The sequence below is a fragment of the Nipponia nippon genome, unplaced genomic scaffold (assembly GCF_047370975.1).
Source record: "Nipponia nippon isolate SJK-2023a ecotype South Korea unplaced genomic scaffold, ASM4737097v1 scaffold_1, whole genome shotgun sequence".
Taxonomy (NCBI): Eukaryota; Metazoa; Chordata; class Aves; order Pelecaniformes; family Threskiornithidae; genus Nipponia; species Nipponia nippon.
This window is the reverse complement of record NW_028262290.1, coordinates 93,734,455-93,756,265: the sequence shown is the minus strand read 5'-3', so window position 1 is coordinate 93,756,265 and position 21,811 is coordinate 93,734,455. Positions and strand designations below refer to the sequence as shown.

The following is a 21,811-nucleotide window of genomic DNA, read 5'->3' as shown; positions in this document are numbered from 1 at the left end:
CTAGATCAACAAAGCTGATCCAGCTGAAAAGTAACTTGTTCTATCATGGTGGAAGAGGAGAGGTGTCATTTGCTCACCAGTTTATTTTTTAGTGTTTGTTAGAAAGTTATCTTGCTCACCTCATGGCCATGAAAATATTTATTGTTATAATTAAGGGATAACAGGTGGTGACAGAAGGACCTGCTGAAGTTGGTGCAAGCAGCGCGACCACCAAGTAGGTGTGGGCTCAAACATCACCATCCCCAAAAGATACAGTCTATCTGGGGAGCTGAAAAAAATTGAGACAATGCCCGCATTAATGCATAGAGCAGATCTGTAGAAACATATTAGTAATGCAAAATACTTTGTGTCAGGAACCTGAAATCTGCATTGTACATTCTTTAGGTTTGGGTTTTTACTGTGGACTAGCTCTTGTCTAGTCCTGACGGCTTAATGCTCAGTTACTGCCGGAGCACACTCGGTGTGGTTCTAGAGATCTCCCAGGTGGTTTAGTTGGAGCAGAATCCAGCCCACGCGCTCCCAGACGCTGGGCCACGATGTGGAGCAAAGCATGGAGGATGAAGAAATTCACTCTACAAGTGCGCTCCATGTACAAAGTAAAACCTCAGTGTAGATGCACTCTGAAAGACTTACTTGTCCACCATGACAAGAGTGTGTGGTCAAACAAGGAATTAGCGATGGCCTTCTGAGTCCTATCATTGTGTTATAACTTCCTGGCAAGCTTCTTTCTGAATTCCCTTTGTTACTGAGAGAAACCTTAGAGTAGAATAGGAGGATGGCTTAATAATTAGCAGGCTCTAGCTATATACACAACTGAAGTGTGCTTCTGCCAGTGTGAGAGTTCAGCAGTTAGTACCTGTGACACCAGTGGTATGTTTAATTGGTGTATTGATACTAAGAAGCATGTGATGGCATAAAGCACAGGGACTTTCATTACAGTTTTGGCAAACCTGAGCTGAAAGAAAAAGCAGCACAGATGGCTGAAAATAGTAGTAAAATATTCCATTTCATGTCTGCAGAAATCATTAGACAGTGGTGAAAGAGGTGTTATTAATGTGTCAGATTCACTTGGGGAGTTACGTTTCTGTAATGTCCACTAAAACAATGATACGTCTATTTTTGTTTTTAAGTGGAGCCCTTGCCAAGTGCAGACGTGTTTCTCTGCAGCCATGAAATGGATTTATCGACAGTAAAGAAGATGCAGATTCGCTCAGTGGCTTCTGTTTTACTTCTGCCAGCTCAGCACAGTAAACAAGCAGTAGCATGGCTGTAGTTTTCTGTCCACTGTTGCCAAAATTCGTTCTTATCAGTCTTATGGATTTATAACAAAAGTAGCATGTTGATTTCATGCTGACAGCGAACGAAGATGGCAATTTTTATATGATAAATCAGATCAAAATGTGACCTACTTATCATGACACGTTGTAACACGCAACCAGCTTAAATGCGACATTTCATAGTAAATGAACCTTTGAAACTTTTTGCAGAACTTAGGGAGACTCTGGGCTATACAACACTTTGATCAAGACTGTTTTCAGAGCACAGCATGTATGATTAGCCAATGTTTCATCATGGGTGCCAAATGCTTCTTACGTTGCTGCAAGAAATGAGGCAAAAATCTCTCAACTTTTTTGTCTGCAGAGTTAAAAAGCACGGCTTTATCGCAGTGTGTGACAAAGTTGCGCAGCACCGATCAGCCCTGTAATCGCATCTTCTCTGGAATGCTAACAAAATCCTTTACAAGCATCACTGGAGTAATACAGGGCCATTTATTGATCTTTAGTCTCCATGAAAAAATGCGGTCTTACTGATTCATCTACCATTTACAAGCCTCTATCTTGCTCTTAAAACCCTTCTTTATTGGTACAGTTTGGTAGTTTCTGTTTTGTTTATAGTGTATTTCCTCATTCCTCAGTGGCAGAGAGGTAAACAGATGTGAATAGGTAAGCTTATAAATCTGAAAATTTCCATGTGAATTCAGTCTTTCCAATTAAATATATTTTCTGGATACGTGCATACTTTTGAGCTTGCTGAGGCAGACAGTTTGTCTTGAGCTGAAGCAGCCTCTGTGTTTCTAGAAAATCTAAGATAAAACAGTTTGAATTATCTCTTTTTAAAATTCTTTTGTCTCTCCAATTTAATCAAAATATCATACAACCAAATGAAAAGATTATCCCATAAACAAAGTTTGATCCCACCTAAAGCACGTGGGAATTTTGCTAATGGATTCAGCGAGAACAGGATTTAACTTCCAGCTTTTCCCCCACTAAGTCTGTAGAACAAGGCTCTTCCTGAAAAGTACATCCTTTAGAATAACAAATACACAGATCCATGAATTCAGGGTTTGGTAGGGCTAAACCACCACTGTTAACTGTTCTTATTTGTCCTATAAAATGTTGTGCTTTTCCTGCTAAGCTGCTCTTATTTTTGCCCATGATGAGCGTGCTGGAATCTTGGCCATGCAGCCGCAGCTCCATTTGTATATTTTATCTGGCAGGTTTCAGCACCAGCGGCTGTGTGATGAGACCTTGGTAACTAGAAATAAACTGAGCTAATGCTGCGCCTTGTACCTCCTAGGACAGAAATGCTGTGGTTTTCCTCAGTTTGGATGAATGCATTGTGTGTTTCTTGTTTTATAAAGAGCATGCTAGGAGAAAGAAAAATAAGAGCTGCTGGGAAGATTTGTATGTTAGTGCCTCTGTATAGGCCTTGGGTAAAACACATGCTGAGTTTCAGTCAAAGGCTTACTCATATTTGGTGTGAATTTCAGTCTGTTTCTAATGGATGCAAATGTGAGTAGGCAGTTTTCTCGAATAGTCTCAGGAGTTTGAGAGTAGTGTTTGTGGTAGTAAAGGCTGAAACACAACTTTCGAATTTTTACATTGCTCCAAAGGACACTTGTATGTTGATTCTTAGGCATTTTAAATAAGCAGTGTGTTGAGAGATGAGCATCTGAATTTCAAAATTATTGTACCTGAAAAGCTCTGTCGTCTCTTTCACTTACTGTCATTTATCTCAGCAAGTGGCAAACTTTGAATATTTTTAGATGTTTTGGAAAGCATTGTCACCAGTTTGGCCTGGATGCCTTACACCCACACTTTGGAAAGTGTCAGTATCCCTGTTGAGGGTGCACTTTCTTATAAAGAGACTGTTTTACAGTTACTCATTTTTCAGAAATATGTATGTTCATCCTCTGGTATGAAGTAATTTTTTACTACAGTTATGTTGCCCTTGCAAAAAATATATATATTATGCAAATCATCCTGGGGGATTAGATTCCTATTTGCTAACTAGTACAAGCTTCAAACATGCCTTAGCTTTTTTCCCCCATAGTTAAAACAACTGTGTTGCGTTTGCAAATCAGTGGCTTTAAATCTTTTTGAAGAGCAGATCCATGGGAGATGCTTCAATGTTTTGTTTAAGTTGCTGCCTTTTGTGCAGTATTGAAGCTGATGCTTTACAGGTACGGACTGGCAATCAGTAACTGCAACGTTGCTGTTCTGGGAGTGTCAAATTCTAGCAGATTCTGTGCATCATTGTCCAGCAACTCTTTTTACTTTAATTTGGTTCTGGATAAGGGATTTACATTGTAAGTGAAGAGCTTAGAATGGTACTTGTAGTTTTTATATTGACTCACTTGTCAATTTGCCAAGTACCTTCCTCTCCACTACCCTCTCCTCAGTATCTGCTTTTCAGTATTCACAAGTGAAAGTTTTATATATTGGTCCACTTGTAAATACACAGTTTATAATTTCATTTCACTAGCAGTGTCCACATTTTCTGGGTAGTCAAAACAAGAGAAAAAACAACTTGTGCAGCCAATTCCCACTGTAAACACTCTAGACTAAGCAACTTTTGGAGGAGCAGGGGTGGAGAGCCCGTCTTTTTGAACTCCACTTGCAGGCAGTTCAGGCATGACTCACGTCATGCAACCAGCAGCACATTTTGTCAAAACCAGGGATGCTGTGGGTGGGCCAATAAACCCCCAGGACTTGTGAAGCTTGTTCAGGGATGCAGCTGAACTCGCAGCTCTGTCTCCATCTTTCTCTGTGCAGCCCGGTATGCAGTGTGCGTGTCTACCAGCTCTTTAGCTTGTAAGACTGAGCACGTTGGCTACCATGCCTGTACCAAATGCCCAGCTTTCTGAAGCTGCTTGGATTCTAGCGAACTGAGTGTCTTCGTCATAGCTGGAGAGATGCGTAAACAAAAATACGGGCAGTCAGTAATAGTTGATAACATCCTACTTTCAGGTAATCTGTGATTCTCTGTACTTCTTCCAGTAACATTTATGTTTTTCGTTTTTTCTATACATACTCCTCTAAATTTTCACAGTTCACAAGTTGATATTAACATGGTTAAGGGGGAAATTTCCAGTGGATACTTGCAAAATATTTCAAGTGACATAGAAATGGTAAACAAAAACCAACCAACCTATTTCTTTCCCCCTTCACCCCAGAAAACTGCTTCTTGAAGACGAAGCAGTTAGTACTGTCAGGATGCCCAGAGACAATATCACCATTCCCACAGTATTTTTTTCTTCCTTGTCTTTGGGACCTTCTGCATGTCACTTCGTAATCTTCTATCACGAGTTTTTTAAGTGCAGGGATTACGTCAGTACATTTTTCTACTCCCTTTGCTCTAGTGTCATCTTCCCAAATATCTTCTGCTAGCTTATGTCTGTGAATATAGTCTAATGTGAAGGTCTGTTCTGCATATTCTACATCTGATCCAATTTGTATCACCTAGTCCTCATTTCCCAAAACTCATCTGATCAATGCCCAGCTGTTATTCAGTTTCTAATTTCTGCTGTGAAACCCAAAAATGGACAAGCTGTTTCTGTGCTTTACTTACAGAAGTTTACAGAAATTGGCCATTAGGCAAGTACAATAGTGAATTCCCTTTTTCTTCTCCTTTTCTTCCAGGATAGTTTCAGTCCAAAGGGAAGTAAAAACCACTGTGAAAAGCATTGCTATTTTTGTGGTTGTACAGGATTTACAATCTGATAGTTGGATGCCATTATAAAAGAAGATGAAAAACAAAGCAAGGAATGGGCATCGGTAGGGATGGGTTGCTTGGTTAGGGGTTTTGGGGTTTTATGGAAAAGCTTGTCAAACTATAAGAAGTCCCCAAACTCCACTGGATAATTTTTAAAAATGTAAGGTACTTGATTTTTCTGTCTTTAACATTTCTACTTTTGAAGTATTAAGACAACAGTGACTACAATCTTGTCCTTTCTTTCTTTCCTATTTGTTGTAATTCTTGGTCAGAAACGTCAAGCGTTCAAAAACTGGTCTGTCTATGTGCGTTTCTTGTGTGATCCTTTCAAGGACAAGAATGAAATTCACAGCACTTTTGCCAAGATGGGTTTCCACTGAGAATGTGGATCAGAGCCCAGCAAATAACAATCCACATAAACAAGCTTTCTGTCTTTGTAAGAACCAGGCTTTAACCATGAAGACAGTAATAGCCATTTTGCTATTAACTTTGTGTACGATACAAAGGCTCAGCACCAAAAAACCTAGAAATCAGCCTCCCCAAAGGCAGGTATGTTTTATGCTGTCTTCCATTGTTAACACTAATAAATGTTCCTTCTGGGTTTGTATATGGTAGAAATCTTCCTATTTCGCCTACGTATCTATCAAGAATGGGTGAAATTCACTGTCGGCAAACGAAAGCACCAGCAGTCATTCAGTCCATTTCAGAAAGGTACTTCTTGCTTAAATAAATACCATTGAACATTACATTCAACCATGTTGTGAAACTGGATGATAGTAATTCTTTGTTCAGTCATATGAAAGCTCCCTGTTCCCTCTACTTAACAGGGTCAACCACAGAGTCAGAGAAGAACAGGATGTGAACTTGATGGATCTTGAAGAATCATAACGGTTAAGCAAGAACAAGTTTTTTTCTAAATTGACTAGGTATTCCAAAGTATTGGGACCTAGAATGTGATGGTATTATTATATAAGCTGTCCTGTATAAGACCACAACAACAGATCCTCTTCCACACTAACATTTTTATTATTTAGAGGCTACAGTGGTAGGTAATTCATGTATCCTAATTTTTCGTGGTGCAGATGGAAAGGTGTAGTCATTCAGGCCTGCACGATGTTAGGTATATCAGAGAGAAAAGTACAGACAGAATCACAGCTTATGTCCTAATATGCCCTTTATTTTTTCATAAGAAAATACCTTATAATGCTTCTAAATCCTGCTGCTAATTCTACTGTAGAGCAGTGGAACATAGTACACTGTGCATCCAAACAAGCTCGAAATGAAGCGTGCTAATTTTAGTCAGCGGTGGCTCACGAGGTCAAATCTTAGCAATAATGTACAGAAGAGCACCCACTCACCACCACCTCTTCTTCTCCCCTATGAAAACCTTTTTTAGATGAGGTTCTGTTGTGCTATTTAATACACAAAGTGGAGTTCATAATTTGAATATGTGCAGAATTAGCGTTTGTTGTCATAGATCACAAATGTTTTTAATAAATATTCCAGGCTTGATATTGCTGGAGAGTGTTTTTACCATATACTTTATGTTGGGGAGTTGCCTAGCAAGTTCAATGAAGTGAAAATATTTGCTCTGGCATGCAAGCAAGTTCTAAAAGAGCTTAGGCAATATTTCTCCTGCAGAAAATGTCGATTTAGACCTGCCCAAGTTCTGCTCTAACTTGTGAATTTGATTTTTCTAAAATAAAATAAAGTTGTTCAGTTGTTCCTTGCTTCTCCTTCTGTGCTGAATTAGAATTCTTTTATCAGATATGCTGTATGGTTCTATGTTTTATTGCTTTGTTGTGGGTTGTGGGGTTTTTTTTTCTTATTTCAAGGCTACTTTATGCTTACTCAGAAAATACAGCAGGAAAATAACCTCGGGAATTTGAGCTGTGTGTTAAAAATCACCTATTAAATGTAACCTGGTTTAAGTTACTTGATTATTTAACGTACATAAGAAGTAGATTGGTGATTCTATTTTGCATCTTAGTTTATGTGGTCAGAGAAGGACCTTTACGGATATTTGTACCTTCTGCAGCCACATTCATGGCTATCAAGGCCAGTAAAGTGAGGGGGCCTAATGGAGTCAGAACCCTGCATTTCCTTTACAAAGGTTAAGAAGATTAGTGCATTCATCAATACGGCATTATTCTTAATACATTTGGCATGAAATACTAGTATTTTACAAGGTGAATTTTGTTCAGTTTTGCATAATAAAATGCTGCTAGATTTCAGGGCACCAACATTTGTAATGCATTTGGCACACGATATAAAAGTTAGAAGTTATATATTAAGTTATGCTTTGCTGAAGAGAGAGAGATTGGATATCATTCGTTGCACAGAGGTGGGGTGAGTGGATGTGTTCCCAGTCATGAACCAGTTGTAAAAGCTAAGGTACTTTGCCAGGAAGGGGGAACATGGGCAAAGGCTGGAAACCTGTCTGCCATCTTGTAAGGAAAGGAAAAGGTAAGGCGAAGGAGGAAGAGAGGTATCTTTGATGTAACCTACCTCAGTGTAGATAGGTTAATTGTGGTTTTTCTTTTATTTCCACACCTGGGTCTTTAATAAATGTTTGATGTTGCCAGTTTTGAATTTTATGAATGAATAACTGTATGTCCACTTTATTGTAATTTGGATTGATGCTGGATAACAGCAAAGCATAAAGTGAATCTGTAGACCAGGAGCATAGAACACTTCACACATCCTTGTCCTCCAGCTTATTTTTCATTATACCCGAAGATTAACAACAGGGAAACCATTTGAGCCTCTTGAGCTGTACAGTGAGTTGGCACTGCAAGAACTAGCTGAGGCAGCAGACGTTTCTTCTGCCGCCTGTCGGTTACATTCCTGACATGGATCAATGTGTTAGCATACACACTTGAACACCAAAGATTGTGAGGAAAGTAACACTGTAAAATTGTATTCACTTGGGGTTTTGTCTCTCACAACCTGAGAGACTGCTGGAAGGTTGTATCAGTACATTACAACTGAGAGAAATAGATTTGGGTTTTTATGACAAATAATGGCAGTAGTTCCACTTGACTCTAAGTTGTGTTTTTGAACCATCAGTCTCATGCTTAAGAACTTGACCGTGCAAGAAAATCTAGTCATTAGATACCTACCTGCTCGCCTGGGATAATACCATATGGAATAATGCATGCTTTGAGAGGCCGGAGATTTCTAAGAACAAATGCAGTCATTTCCCCATTTCCTGTCCACAATATATCGTCCTTTAATAGCTGCAGTTTGGAGACATCGGTGAGGGTACGTAGTCTCCTCCTACATGCACAGCTGCTGGCTGCCAGCATAGGTGTGTAACTCGGCAGCCATGCTTGAAGTCTTGAGACAAATCTGGAGATGTTAGTTTTGTTTTGTGTGGTTTAACTTCTTTCGTGGTTCGAAGAGGAGACCTGAAAGGACTGTGTGCCTTGGAAGGCCCACGTCTAAGCTGTTTCCTTCCTGCAGACACCACCAGTCATTTTTACTTGATGCTTGCTTTTGCAAGGCCTTTGTATTCGTGTTATTGCAGTTATGGTTGTACTACAAGAGAACATTTCTAAGTTGCTCTGCAGCTGCAAGAAAATACTGTTTAAGAAGCTTCTTGCTGGCATTCTTAAAAGGTCTTCTAAGTATGCCCATCTTCTTACAACATTCAGTAACAGGGCAATGATAATGGAGTAGTGACCTGACCAGATCACTGTCTTTGATTTTTCAGTTGTAAATCATCATCCATATTAGAAATTATCAGCCTCTGCCTCGTTCTCGTGCTCTCTTTGGATCAGGAACTTATGTCAACAGAAAAATCTGTAAGGACAAAAGTTATAATTGATAATGAATATTTTAGACAAAATAGTAACATTTCACCTTCATTTGTGCACCACTTGGGTCCTCTGATTCACTTTTCTCAAATTTTATCCACTCACCCTCTGTAACCTGACTCAGAGACAGCAGCATGGATCTGATCAGCAGGAACTAAAAGTAGCTTGCGAGTGCTGACGACATTCTTCTCAATGTCAAACAGACCTGACGGCTGAAAAATCATTTTTTGTTTACATGCAAATACTCAAGTTTTCTACCAGAAAGTCTAACTAGATAGGGGTTAAAAAAGGTGGGTTTATTGCATTACATCACAGCAAACTTGTGAAATTTAACTGATCCATTTGGAAAAATGTTTTGAATTACCTATGATGAAATGTGCTGTCACAGAACTGAACATATTTTTTTCAAATTACTGATTTAAGAAAAAAGTTTGCAGTGCTGAAAATGCTATGCCATGTTTAGTACAAAACACTAAAAAAGTGAAAATCGGAAGATGTAGTAACAGGTAGAAATCAGTACCCAGTCCACTTCAGTTGTTACGATTGCACTGATTATGACCTAAAACCTGCTTTCTCTATAGGAATCTATTTACCTAATTATTTTTAAGTAGATAATATTTTATTTCTGTTTACATTATTTGCTGCCTTATTAATTAAGTCCATGCATCTACCTGTCCTGTGTATTAATTTCTCAGTAAATTCTACTAATTAAGGAACGTAAGTCAAGATTTTTCTAGGAAATAGCTAAGATCAGTACAAGCAGCATGCTGCATCCATTAAAATAAAGCATTTATGAGTTTTATTAGCAGCCTTAAGAACTCTATTGCCAGGTCCTAGATGAACTTTGAAGGTACCATTCACATACAGAAGCAAGTTCCGATAAATCTGGTTTTCATCGTTAATCTTCTCAATAAAGTCAATGAAAGGAAAACAAGAACATAACCTAAAGCTAAAACAATCTGAAGGAAAACTTTGAAACAGCTCGTTGAAAGCTTCAGCTGCTACAACGTTGCTCGCTTGCAACTCTGCGCTAGCATCTGTAGGAAGCCCACAGGGTGACTGTAGTTGCGTACCTAGTCTAGCCTAGAGCCATCACCCAGAAACTCCCCAAATCAGCTGCCCTCTGGATGCCATTCTCACAGTTGCCTGTTGTAGACAACAGGGAGAGACTCTGCGTGTATCAGCTCTTGACTGATGCTGACAGTCCATACAGCTCTTCATTAAACGTCTTTTAGTGCAGGTCTGCTCGGGGTTGTGCGTATACTGGCCGTCCCCCCAGTTTACCTTTTGCATTGGGACTTAGAGCAGCTGTTCTGACATAGGTGGAACTGAAGGGGCATGGGCAGCCATAAGAAAACTTCTTTAGACCACCTCTTGTTCATATACAGTCATAGGAGGGTTTTAATACTTCCCGTAGCCTGCCCCTCTAGTTGGTTTTGACTGTGTGACACATTTTTCTGGAGAAGCAAAGGAGTCAAGATCCAGAGTCTTGGTTACTGCAAGTGGGAAGGAAATATGCCAGTGTACGCTCTGCCTGTGGTTCCATTTTAGAGTCCCAGTTGTGTCGCATTGTGTATATGACTCATAACCAGCGTTACGGACGTGTCAACGCACCCGCAGCGCCATCCAGTAACCCTGAGCATCAGGGAGCAGCAGGCGCGGAGCCGCTCCGCATGGGCTCCCTCCCAGCAGCGGTGCCCCAGGCCCCGAGGCTGCTGCTCTCCAGCAGCGGGGAGGGGGCCTGCTCCAGCACCCAACACTCAGAACCGGCTGCTAACGCCCGCGGTGCCAAACAGCTCTTTACAAAGAAAAGGGGGGAAGAAAAAAAAAAAAAAAAGAGTTCCCAAGTTGATGTTTAGACAAACATAATTTGTTAAATGGGCTGAACCTTAGTAGATCTTGCTGCCTTCCACACCTCAGAATGCTTGAGAATTAAGGTACTCGCTTAGATGCTGAAATAGGAACTAAAGCCTCTTTTACACACACGTTTCTGGTAATGCTGATGCCACTGCTTGCCGTTGTCCTGTTGATCTTTTTTGTTGTTGCTGTTACACAGGCTGTTGGTTTTTAATCTCTTTGACAGCTGACATACTGTTTTACCATTTAATCATTCTGTCACTGTCCTTGCAGACCTCAGTGTTTCCGTAAGGCAGCAGCTGTCAAATATTAGCCAGGATTTAGTTATTTGCTTTAGTTCTTTACATAAGGACTTACTTACAGCTAAGACATGCTTTTTATCTCTCCTGAAAGATACATTTACTTTCAAGGAAGAATGGATTAAAATGTGTTCTTTTTACTTAAAAACCATTTGCTCCTTCCTTTTCTATGAGTGCTGACCTAGCGATGTAGGTTGGTCCTTTAAAGAAATGAGGAAGGGGGGCGAGGTGTCTATTTTTTTACAAAAACATATGAAGTGACAAGAGTCTTCCACTAAATGATCGTTCTGGGCACTTAATTAGAGTGTTTAATCTTTTATTACAGAAGGCAGCTAACATTTTATTTCAAATACACTCGTGCAAATGCAGAATTTAAAAGAAGTGAAGGTTCTGTAGCTTAAATAGTTACAGCTTTATCTCGGGAATTACTGGCAGTACTGTGGCTGCTTTAAAACAGAAGGTAACATTGATATATATGCTTGTCCCTTCAGACTTAAAAGTCTATCTGTTAGAGTTAATGTTACGAAAAGTAAAGTTCTTTTTGCTATTTTAAACATGTGTCCATTGACTGTAACTATGCTATGGTTTGTAAGACTGAAAAGATGCTCAGAATTTACTATTCATATAAAAGAGAAAGTTTATTTTTATTAGACAGAAATCTGGAAAAAATTGTTGACAGGATTTTTTTTGTATGCTGAATGCAAAAGCACTAACTTTCTGTCATTCTTTTTAAAAACTGAATTTGGACCAGGTGGCTTTTCTCCTTGATAGGAAAAGCTTGTCAGCTAGACCTTTGGCACCGTTTGCTTTGTGCTATGACCCTATTATACTTCAGGGAGAATATTTTGAACCAGACAGTACGTTGTGGCAACAGTACAATCACATCCTCTCAAGGAGCACTTGGTGACTTGCTTGGCAGGGCAGCACTCCATAAATGATTGCCTCAGCAGGATTCACACTAAAATTATTTAAAACGTTGTCTACTGCAACTCAATTTAGATGCAGGAGGACATTTTCCCTTTGTTACAATTTTATTACTATATCAGTTTAATTTTTTATTATTCAGGACTGGGTTTATCGGCTCATATTTCTTAAGCTTGTAGGACTGAACGTTGTAAAATCAATATTTCTGCTAATTAAGGTATTTTTTGGGAGTGGGTAATCAAACAGTATAGGGAATCATTAAAAACTTACATGCTAATATTGACTAGCATTATTGGCACAGAGAGACCAAATCTCTATGCCAGGGACTTTTTCCCGTCTTATATTTTTAAAGCAGAAGCAAAACACGTTCAGTCAAATTGATGTTCTCAGCATTTAACAGTGTAGAGATGGTCCTTTATGGATGTAAAAGCAAATGCAGTGTGTTAAAATTCTGGGCACTCATACGTAGCATTTTCTTTCCCATCATTTAACTTAGCAGTAAATGGTGTCTGTCAAGGGGTCTTACTGTGTTTTGAAGCAGATGGAAAGCTCCTGCCTCCTGAAAATAAGGATCATTTCTAATTTATTGCCAGTTTTTGTCAGTATCTTTTTACCCTCCAAAAGATGGTTTCTTCTTGTCTGACATTGACTAATGTTTGGTTTTGATTTTGTTTTATTTGTTTACATTAGCTGTGGCCTGCTAGTACTTGTTTCTGGCCTTCTCAACTTGTGAACAGACCTGTAAGTGATGATTTGCTATCACATTAAGAACTAGCTTCCCTTCCCCCAGTTCCCTTACCATGAAACCAGTGACTGCAGGTGGGACACTGGATGCTATTGAACACCATCATTTTATTCTATGCATTTAACTGACTATTGCCTTAGAAACCTGTACTCAAGAACCTAGGCTCCGCTGTCAGATCCAGAGCGACCTGACTTCGCTTTCCTCCTGGGCTGTATTCGTGCATGCACTAACTGCTCAAGACCCTTTTTGTAAGGGTGATGCCTCTTTGGCGGGGTTACTTCAGGGCTGTATCGTGTGCAGGGGCTGCACCTTTTTTTTAAGGAAAGTAGACTAAGACAAAGACTGAAAATACATTCATTCACTTTTCAGGTATAAAAGCATAAAGTAGAAAACTCATTAATCTAACATGAGCCAAGCCAAACGTTGCATCTGCTCAGACTATTTTGCTCTGCACTTTTTTAACTAGACCACGGCTTAAGGAGTTGTTCTGCAGTCCTTCATTGCCTTTGTAATGAAAGGAAACTTGGCATCACTGTAGAACTAAGGCATCAGAGTTTAGCTGGGTGGTGGGAAGGGGGGCCCTAAGAAGAAATTATGTCAATTATCATCTGAGCCACAGAAAATGATAAATGTGTTATCACTGTATTTGCTGAGAAAGTTTCTCCCTAAAATGATAAATACATTATTATTGTGTAATCAGAAGTTCAAAGGAAAAACATTTTTTGATGAAAGCACAGTATTTATCATTCTTGTCTCCAAGATTAACTTCTTCAGTTTGCATGGGAAGTTTTGTAACACTTTCATAGTGACTCAGGCAGGCTGTAGTAATTAGGGCAAGTTATAGTCTGTCTCTTGTAATATTCTTTAACAATTCAACGTTTCCCTCTGTGACTGAAAAAGATTGAATTTATGTCCCTTAACATCAGCTGGGACAAAGTAACACAGTGAGATACAAGCTGTTGTGGTGGGTGCTTCCAATTTATAGATGTTAGAGGGTTTGTATCTAAACTAGAGAGAGATGGGCAGGTATTTGCCACCCTGTGGGACAGTGTGAGTCTGCAGGAAAGGAGTGACCTCAGTTTGCGACCATCGCATTGCGTGGCTTTTGCCCTGCGTTCAGCAGAAGGTAGTTTTAGCTGGCACTGGAAGTGGGGACCGGTAATGAAAGGTAGGTGAGGAGGTACCTAGCCACTGCATGGGGAGGAACACCTAGGAGTCAGCGGTGACTCTGAATATACCTTCCCGTATTTGGTGGTAGCTTGCTGGTCTGTCCTGTCTGAACTTTAAAAAGACTGTTTGTGGACATGTGAATTTAGGAAATCTGTTTTTCTGTGTTGTTGGGTCTTATGGCTCGATTATCGTGGTTCTCTCATCACTTAAAAGGTCTTGTGTGAGCTCACCCTGTAGTTCAAACATTTACAACTTCCCTCTCCCAGTTGATTCTCTGGTGGCTAAACAGAGAGACTTGCACTTAAGCTGTAGCCTTTCCTCCAGAGAAGCTATTAATTTGGTTTTCTCCTGTAGGCGGTTGCCAGGTATCCGCAGGAACTTGTGAGAACTTAATATCTTTACTCCGCTGTAGAAGTGAGTTGGCAGCTTCAGAAGTTGCTACCAGCACAAATGCAGACAATATAAACCATAAAAGCCTGCTAGGCTTAGGAAAATGGTTTAAATGTTACTTGAAAGAATTTTCCTATAACTAATTATGCAGTTAAAGAATGAGTTTATGGAGGGAAGAATATACATGCTCAAAAATCAAGATTAGAAAATTTTAACTTATTAGTTAAATTTAATTTGCATGCTTGCAGTTTAACGAAATTCCTCATTGGCTAACTCGGACTTCTTTGTATTTTTTCCTTGCTGGTATATTTTAATATAACTATTGATTGGATTGTGAGCTTGCAACAAAGTGAGAAATATTAGTCTATAAATGCTGATTTGTACAGAAGATCCTGTGCACCAGTTTGTAAGGTTTTTGTTTGTTTGTTTTTTTAAGAAACATAAGTCTTGCTGAGTTGAGAGCTTTTTCTTTTACTTGTGAGCAGTAGGTATTATTGTCCTCATGTAGATTTGCTGTAGGCAGTGTCAGACTGCCTGGAAAAAATCTGTCAAACTGCTTTCAGAAATGGCAAGAAGTTGTCAGTTAACCCTGGAATTGTACGGCAAATTGGCAAATGTAGTATCTTGAGGATAATACATTTTCTGTCGTAGTGAAAGTGCATAGAGAGCCCCAGTGATTAAGCCCCATGTTTAGGACCAAGAAGTATTGTCACATAATTAACTCTTTAATTTACCCAGGGGATTTTATCAGCCTGTTTTAAATCTGCCCAAGTGACTGGTGTAAAGAACATCAGGTCAGGTGGGCAGAAAAGTCTGGAGAAGTTGGCCATCTGTTTGTTCTTCTGGACAGATGTTGTCAGTGGGGAGCCTCCAACCTGAGGGAACTGTAAGATTGAACTCCCTGCCTGGTCCAGATGCTCCGTGGTTGTAGGTGGGTATGGCTTAGGAAGTTGCTCTTTCACAAATAGTTACCAGTCCTATAAGCAGAGGAACAACAGGGGAAAACTTCAGAGACTATGTTAGCGTGAAGTCTACCACAAATCTTCCCTGTGTCTGTGCAAGTAAGGGCAGGTATTTTTTTTCTGACTATAATTTTAGTCTGGAAGAGCAATGAAAGCCTGTGGCACAACCACGGTTGTCACCATTTTTTAGTATCTGAGAAAATCCCCTTTGACTGGTGCTGGGTTAAACAATGGCCTCAGCTCTGGCAAATCAGCACCAAGCCCATTTAAAAAATTTTCAAAAGTAATTTATACCAATTGTTTACAATGTGGATTTTGAAGCAATAGTCATCTTCAAAAAATGTCTTGTCTTCAGGGTTAGCTATAATTGCCATTCTCTAAAACAAAAAAATTATAGATATAGCACGAGTTGCTTAGTAGCAGCTGGCCACTACACCCAGAGCCACTGAATGGGTTGAGAAAATACCACCTGGCATGGTCAGAGTACGAATACTTTTGCATATACTCCAACTCTGATTCTGTTGAAGCACTGGCTGCAGAAGAATTGACATTTACGAGTAGGCCAAAGGACAAAAAGTTCAAGCACTTGGATGTGTTTGGGAGGAGATCCGGTTTCGTGGATTCCGTTGCAAGGGCAAAACGGCCAAATCTTGCCACAAAAAGCGTCTGTCTTAAATGGGTCAGGCTGTCTTCCTCATCAAGCACTCTCGTGATAGCAGAGGGTAACCGATGAACAGAGGAAAATAACCAAATTTCTCTTCTCACTGACACATAAGTGGTGTGCCCTGGAAATCACAGGTCGATGCAGGCCAGACAGGCCTGTAACAATTTTAAGTTGCATGTGAATTTCCTGGAAGGCGAAACCATCAGGTGAGCCAGTATCATCTTCCTGCTGGTTCTGTGGCAGTCCCCAGCACCGAGCCTCACAGGATACAGGACCAAATACACATCATAAATAAGATGGTGAAGGATGCTTTCCTTTGCCTGTGAGCCACCACACCCTGGCATTCACCACACAAGGTCACACTGTATTTATTCCACCGGTCCCCTCCAATACAATAGACTTTCTGAAACCAGTGTGGTAACTAGACACAGCTGGGCACTCTGAAAGACTCTGCCTTAATAGTAGTAAGAGCAGTCAGTCAGGTTGCCTTTTCCTACTTGAACCGGTTTCTGCTGTCAGATCGGTTGCAGGTGTCAAGGTGCTCTCCCAGCCTGTTCAGATATGATGTCAGTTATTAGTCCCGCTTTCTCTGCTCCTGACCGCATGGATGTCAGCTGGTTGAGTACTTCTGGTGTAGGCTGTTATCCTCCTTCCTGGTATCTGGATATTTGTACACAAAGGAAGGAATCTTCCCATGAGGAACTTGTCACTTGAAAGCTCTCCCAAGAGGAAAATATTTCTGAGGAAAATAAAAATGGAGTGACATTTTTTTAGTGGTTTTACTGTTTTACAAGGTCTAAGCAAAATGATCAGCCATCAAGCTTGAGAGTTCAAACGAAGTACAAACTGCACATTTATATGGTAGAACTCATTGCCACAGTACGCTGGGGAGGCCAATAGGTAGATGAGTTCAAACAGGGAGCAGACAAATTAATCAAGCCTGTTAAAATGGTGGTATGGTTGTAGCTACATGGCCCTGAAGTTGTCAAAAAGTTGTGGTCACTGGAAGCAGAGGAGGCATTCCAGCAGAAGGGTGTACACATGTGTGTCACATTCATGCTCCCTTTCCCTGAGGAGCTGCTGGTGGCCGGTGGTGGGGACAACATACTGGAAAAGATGGATCCTTGAACTGATCTGGTACCACAGTGGTTATGTTCTCTTCTCTCTCTTACGCCATTCTTTTCTCTTTGAAATGCTTTGGGGTTTGTGACACTTGTCATCTGCCTCTACAGATGGGATCACTTCGAAAGAAGTGATGATACGAGGAAGGAACTGTTTCCCCTATTCTCCTGGGTGCTCCAATCCAACCTGACCACCTCCATTCCAGAAAGCAGGCATTCATTTTTAATATTTAGACATTCACAGTGATGCTTGTAACTTCATAAGGGGATGAAAGAAACATTTTTCTTGTATTCTTCTGCATCTTTAAAAGTTACTTTTAATTATTTCCACATATAAAAAACAGCCTTGTTCAAGTGAGCATGATGTTTTTGCACATATTAAATTTGCAAAAATTATTGTTTTAATTTGTGGATGACTTTTTGGTTGCTTGTTTCTTAATCCAAGTATTAACCTATCAGGCAATGGAGACCTGAAGTTGAAATTCTCCATCAGAAAAACTAGACTGCTTTAATTTGCTCTAGTAGAAGTGACATGGAAAAGACATGAATACATACAACTGGACACTTAGAGTGCACTATCGAATTTAATTAAGAGCTCTTAAGGTAGGTGGATTCAATTACACTATCTTGAAAGGTTTTTGTTATGATACAAGGATTTTTAGAAACTCCTGACAAAACGAATACTGCAGTGAAACTAGACCTTTTCTTAAAGACTAATAGCATGGGGAGCATTGATAGGGAAGTCTCACAGAATACCTGAGACTGGAAGGGGCCTCTGGAGGTCTCTGGTCCAACCCCCTGCTCAGAGCTGGTCAAGGTAAAGCAGGTTTACCTATAAAGTAGCATGCAGGTAAACTACTGATAAGTGCAACTCTAACTTCAGTTTAAATAAGTTTGCCTGTGTATGGAATATAATTCCTAAAGTAAATTCCTGAGTTTTTCTGTACATTGAGTTCTGCAAAATGGTTTAAAGTTTTTGTGGTTTTAGCAATACAGAGAACTGCTGCGTTGCACAAGAAACTGGTGGGTTGCTACAATCTTCTCATCCCTAGCTGTGAGGGCATATCAGCAGTTTAATTGAAAGAAAATGGGAGTATTCATAAAATGCTCCAGAAATTTATTTTTAAGGGATAGTACCTATTCCGCAGTAGTTTCTGTATGACAGGAAACAGTATCATCTGCATTGGTTGCAAGATCTTGTGTACGATTACTTTTTAGGAAATATTTTTGAACTAATCACATCCTTCCTGGTATCCCCTTGATGGCCATGGATCACAGGACATTAGTCGTTAAACAAGGATCATCTTTTCAAGTCTGGGATTGTAAATCTAGCATACAGAGCTAATTGGATTTGGGAACAAGAGCAGAGAAGATTTGTTTCAGGGCTAGCATGACAGTGCAGCTACATCGTGTGGGTTTGTTTATTCAGTTGTGCATGTGTAGCATTGAGCGGGGGCAAAATACTGCATTGGTTAAGCAGTAAGTGGTTAAACACAGTTACTTAGGCTTGCATGTTTTTTAAGTGGAATTTTCTGGAACTCCTTTTGAAGGGCCACAATGCCATCTACTGGCTCACTTCTCTGTGTTTTTTCCCAAAGGGGGTTTTCTTTTGTACACAGGCTTATATGTAGGGTTTATATGGTATTTTTAAATAGCAAAATAAACAAGCTGGCATAAAATGAGCTAGATATTTTTTGGATGCATACGTATGTTAAATCCATTAGATATATTAAAGAATCACTTCTAATTGCTTGCCAGTTAATCTTGCTCTCCTTTTATTAAAAGTAACTCTGAGATGATTAGTACTAGTAGAAAGATAATGGAGGAATCTCTGCTTACTGTTTACGTCCCTCGTAGTAGCTATTTTGCAAGTAGCTTCACTGTTTTCTGTCTGTAGTCAGTCAGTTTCCCTTTTTGTTTCAATGTTTTTATACAGGCAAATGGAAAGAAAACAAAGAAATATGTAAGCTGTCAAGCCACAAAAACAGGCAAGTGTTTTATTAGATATTATTTCTGACAGGATTCTTCACTGACAAATTCCTAGATTCAATATATTCCCCTTAATTGGCTCCTTTTTTTTTTTTCTTCTTCCCTCAACATGTGTTTAAACAGTCTTTTCAAGATTCGTCAACAACCTTCCAAGGACCAAAATTCCATAGGCTTTCTAACAACTGTTACGGAGAGGCATGTATTAGAAAATACTATTCTCCATATCAGGCTGCTCATACTGTAAATGAGCAGTGGGCAGTTATAAGAAGTTTTGATTCATTCTTGTTTTTAATCAGTCTGCCTAATATTATCTATAGGAATAGCCCTCTGTCTTCCACTTGCCAAAAGAAATGAATAGGCAAATACCAAAATAATTTCCTGAAAAAACAGGAACTGTAGATACAGGTAAACACTGTTATTTGCAGCTTCACAGCCTGCTTTTTCTTGAAGATAGCTGGTGAGTTTCCTCATTAATTGGTTATTTTGTTTGTCTTCATAAAATACTCCTTCAGTTTTAATTTGTTTTTCCCCGGCACATTCGGTTTTTCCTAACGGAATTTTTTCATAGTCCTGCCTTTCTTCAGCCTAGCTAGGAGCAAGAGAAACATTGGTAATGGCTTGTAACACTTTGGATTGTTTTTGAAATAGATTTGTAACTCACCCAAGTACAGCTCCAGAGTCGTCATTCAAAACAAAACAGCTAGAAAAAATTGCCAGCTGTTTCCTAAATGGCCTCTAATGGTGGTAAATACAAACATCTGTGCCCTTCCTGGCCCTTCACCCTCTATCTCACTGACATTCACAAGGTCAAGTGGACCTTGCAAGCCCAGTTTTTATCTGGTAGGAGCTGTGTCTTGCTGACAGCTGCGGAGCGTTTGCACGTCCGTGCGTGTGCTGGTGGAAGAGCCCGCCTGCTTTTGGCCAGCTCGTATGAAACGGAAGGTGTCTGTGTGTGAAAGTTAGTGCCTGTTCGTGGCAGTGGGTTATTACACTGCAGTCAGCGTGCGCGGTACGCTGGGAGCAGCGAAGCTGAAATGATTGTACTTGGCACCCGTGTTGTTTTTTTGTCATATAAATGATCCGTGTCAGAGAGGTTGCACTGGGGAGCGAGTCTTGTTAGCAGCTCAGGCTTCCCAGTCCTTGCTAAACAAGCCACCCACAAGCCGTATGGTGGCTCTGCTGAGGGGAAAGCCCTCTGTGGCACTCCCATCGCTGTGGTGTTTGGTTTTGGCCGGGGTGTTTTGTTTGAGGAATGCTCTGCTCCATCCTGTGCAGAGGAACAGAGGTTGCTCCCTGCCTGCACTTGGAATAAGCGCTAACCTCTCACTCCTAATTGCTATCTGTGCTGGGAAATACCAGGGCAAGGCCCCATTTAGTGTGACATTAAATAAGGGAGAATTGGCAAAACCAGAAGAGCAAACAGGATTATTTTATACCACATCTTCTGTTACAATCTATCTTTTTTTTTTTCTTCTGCAAACTTTCCTGTGATACCGCAAAGAAGGAAGAACTAATTAAGCCAGTTGCTGAAAGTGTTTTGCCACCCACACTACTGAAAAGAACTCTTTGTACAGAATTAGCTGTTACCAGCTGTGCTAAACCCAGTAATTTATCTTTGCCAAAAAAAAAGAAAAAAGTGCTGCTATAGTTTATTCCAATTAAACAAGTTAATGTAAGCTATACCCTATATCCACACAAACACAGATATCTCCTGCTCAAAAGCTGGAGGGTTTGCAAATAATTATTTTCTCCCTCATTAATTCTTCTTAGTGTTTGTAAAAAGGGCCTGGGCTGAGGAGCACTGGGAAATTAACTCATTTGTGTGTGGAACTGGCAGAGCGTGAGCTCGCCGGCTGGAGAGCGAGCAGCTGGATGGCAGGACGCTGGCCTAAACTTGGGCAGGTTCAAGCGTGAGGGCTTGGATTCAGCTCAGTGCGGTGCTGCAAGCAGCATTTGCCTCAGTGCTGAGAGGCAGGGGTAGCGATGCCTGCCTCGGGAGAGAGGCTGTAGGAAGACAGGGGTCCACCCACCTTCACCTGGAGTATCTTCAAGACGGACAGAGTGGTTCAATGTATTTGCAGCTACGGCTCCGTGGAGACTGCTTAATAAAGTAGACCAGAGTCGTGTTTTTTGACTGGGGTGTTGGTTTGGAAACTGAGCTGAACCAGAGAATTGATCTCAGGGTGTCCATGGTCCAATGGATAGCAAGTGACAACTCACAGTCATAAACCTTGACTGAAATTCAACAAATCCATCCTTAGCCCTAAAACATCTCACCTGCTCCCTACTCAGGTTTTTGAAGAGTGTAGACAGTCCAGGCAACGCTTTTTCCAGCTGAAATACCAAATACTGAAGCCTTTGATTCCCAAGAGCTCAAGGGACTACCTCTGTTCCCCCGAGGGTGTGAGAACAAGGATGGTGTGTTTTGTACAGCTTTCACTAGAACTCTTCCAAAAGGGGCGGGGGGGGGAGAGAAAAAAGTTCTTTGAAGCTTGGGTCACTTTCAGGTGTGGGATTTGGAGATACTAAACCAAGAATGACGGCTGAGCAAGAAAAAAGAAATCTTTGGATACCCTCCATCAGAAAAAGTCAGATAAACAAGGAAATTATCTTTGTGATTCTGTCCGGAACAGATGACTGTAGTTTAGTAATCTGTTAGAATTTTGCCAAAAAAGGAAGTCTTGTTAATGCAGAAAAATAAAAACTCTTGTTCCTTTCCTTATACACTTACAGACCAGCTAAACACTGCAATAGGGACTTGACATGTAAGTAGTTACATAGATGAGGTGCTCCTTTCTGGGTGAAGATACAGATTGAATAAAAAACATCCAATACAAAATTTATCTTTGGAAATACAGATAGAGTTTCTAAAGATAA

At 40.2% G+C, this 21,811-nt stretch overlaps 1 protein-coding gene across 7 annotated transcripts in view; it reads left to right on the top strand.

Annotated features, from left to right (window-relative positions):
• Positions 1–21,811, top strand: part of LYRM4 (LYR motif containing 4) — a 95,871-nt gene that overhangs the window by 63,122 nt on the left and 10,938 nt on the right. The window contains exon 5 of one of the 7 annotated variants that reach the window (XR_015705923.1): positions 17,405–17,506. The exons of 5 other annotated variants lie outside the window; for them this stretch is intronic. The gene's annotated coding sequence lies outside the window, so the exon portion shown is untranslated. Of the gene's footprint in view, positions 1–5,822; positions 6,786–17,404; positions 17,507–21,811 lie in introns of those variants that run through there. One more of the 7 variants, XR_015705920.1, reaches the window with a different exon arrangement.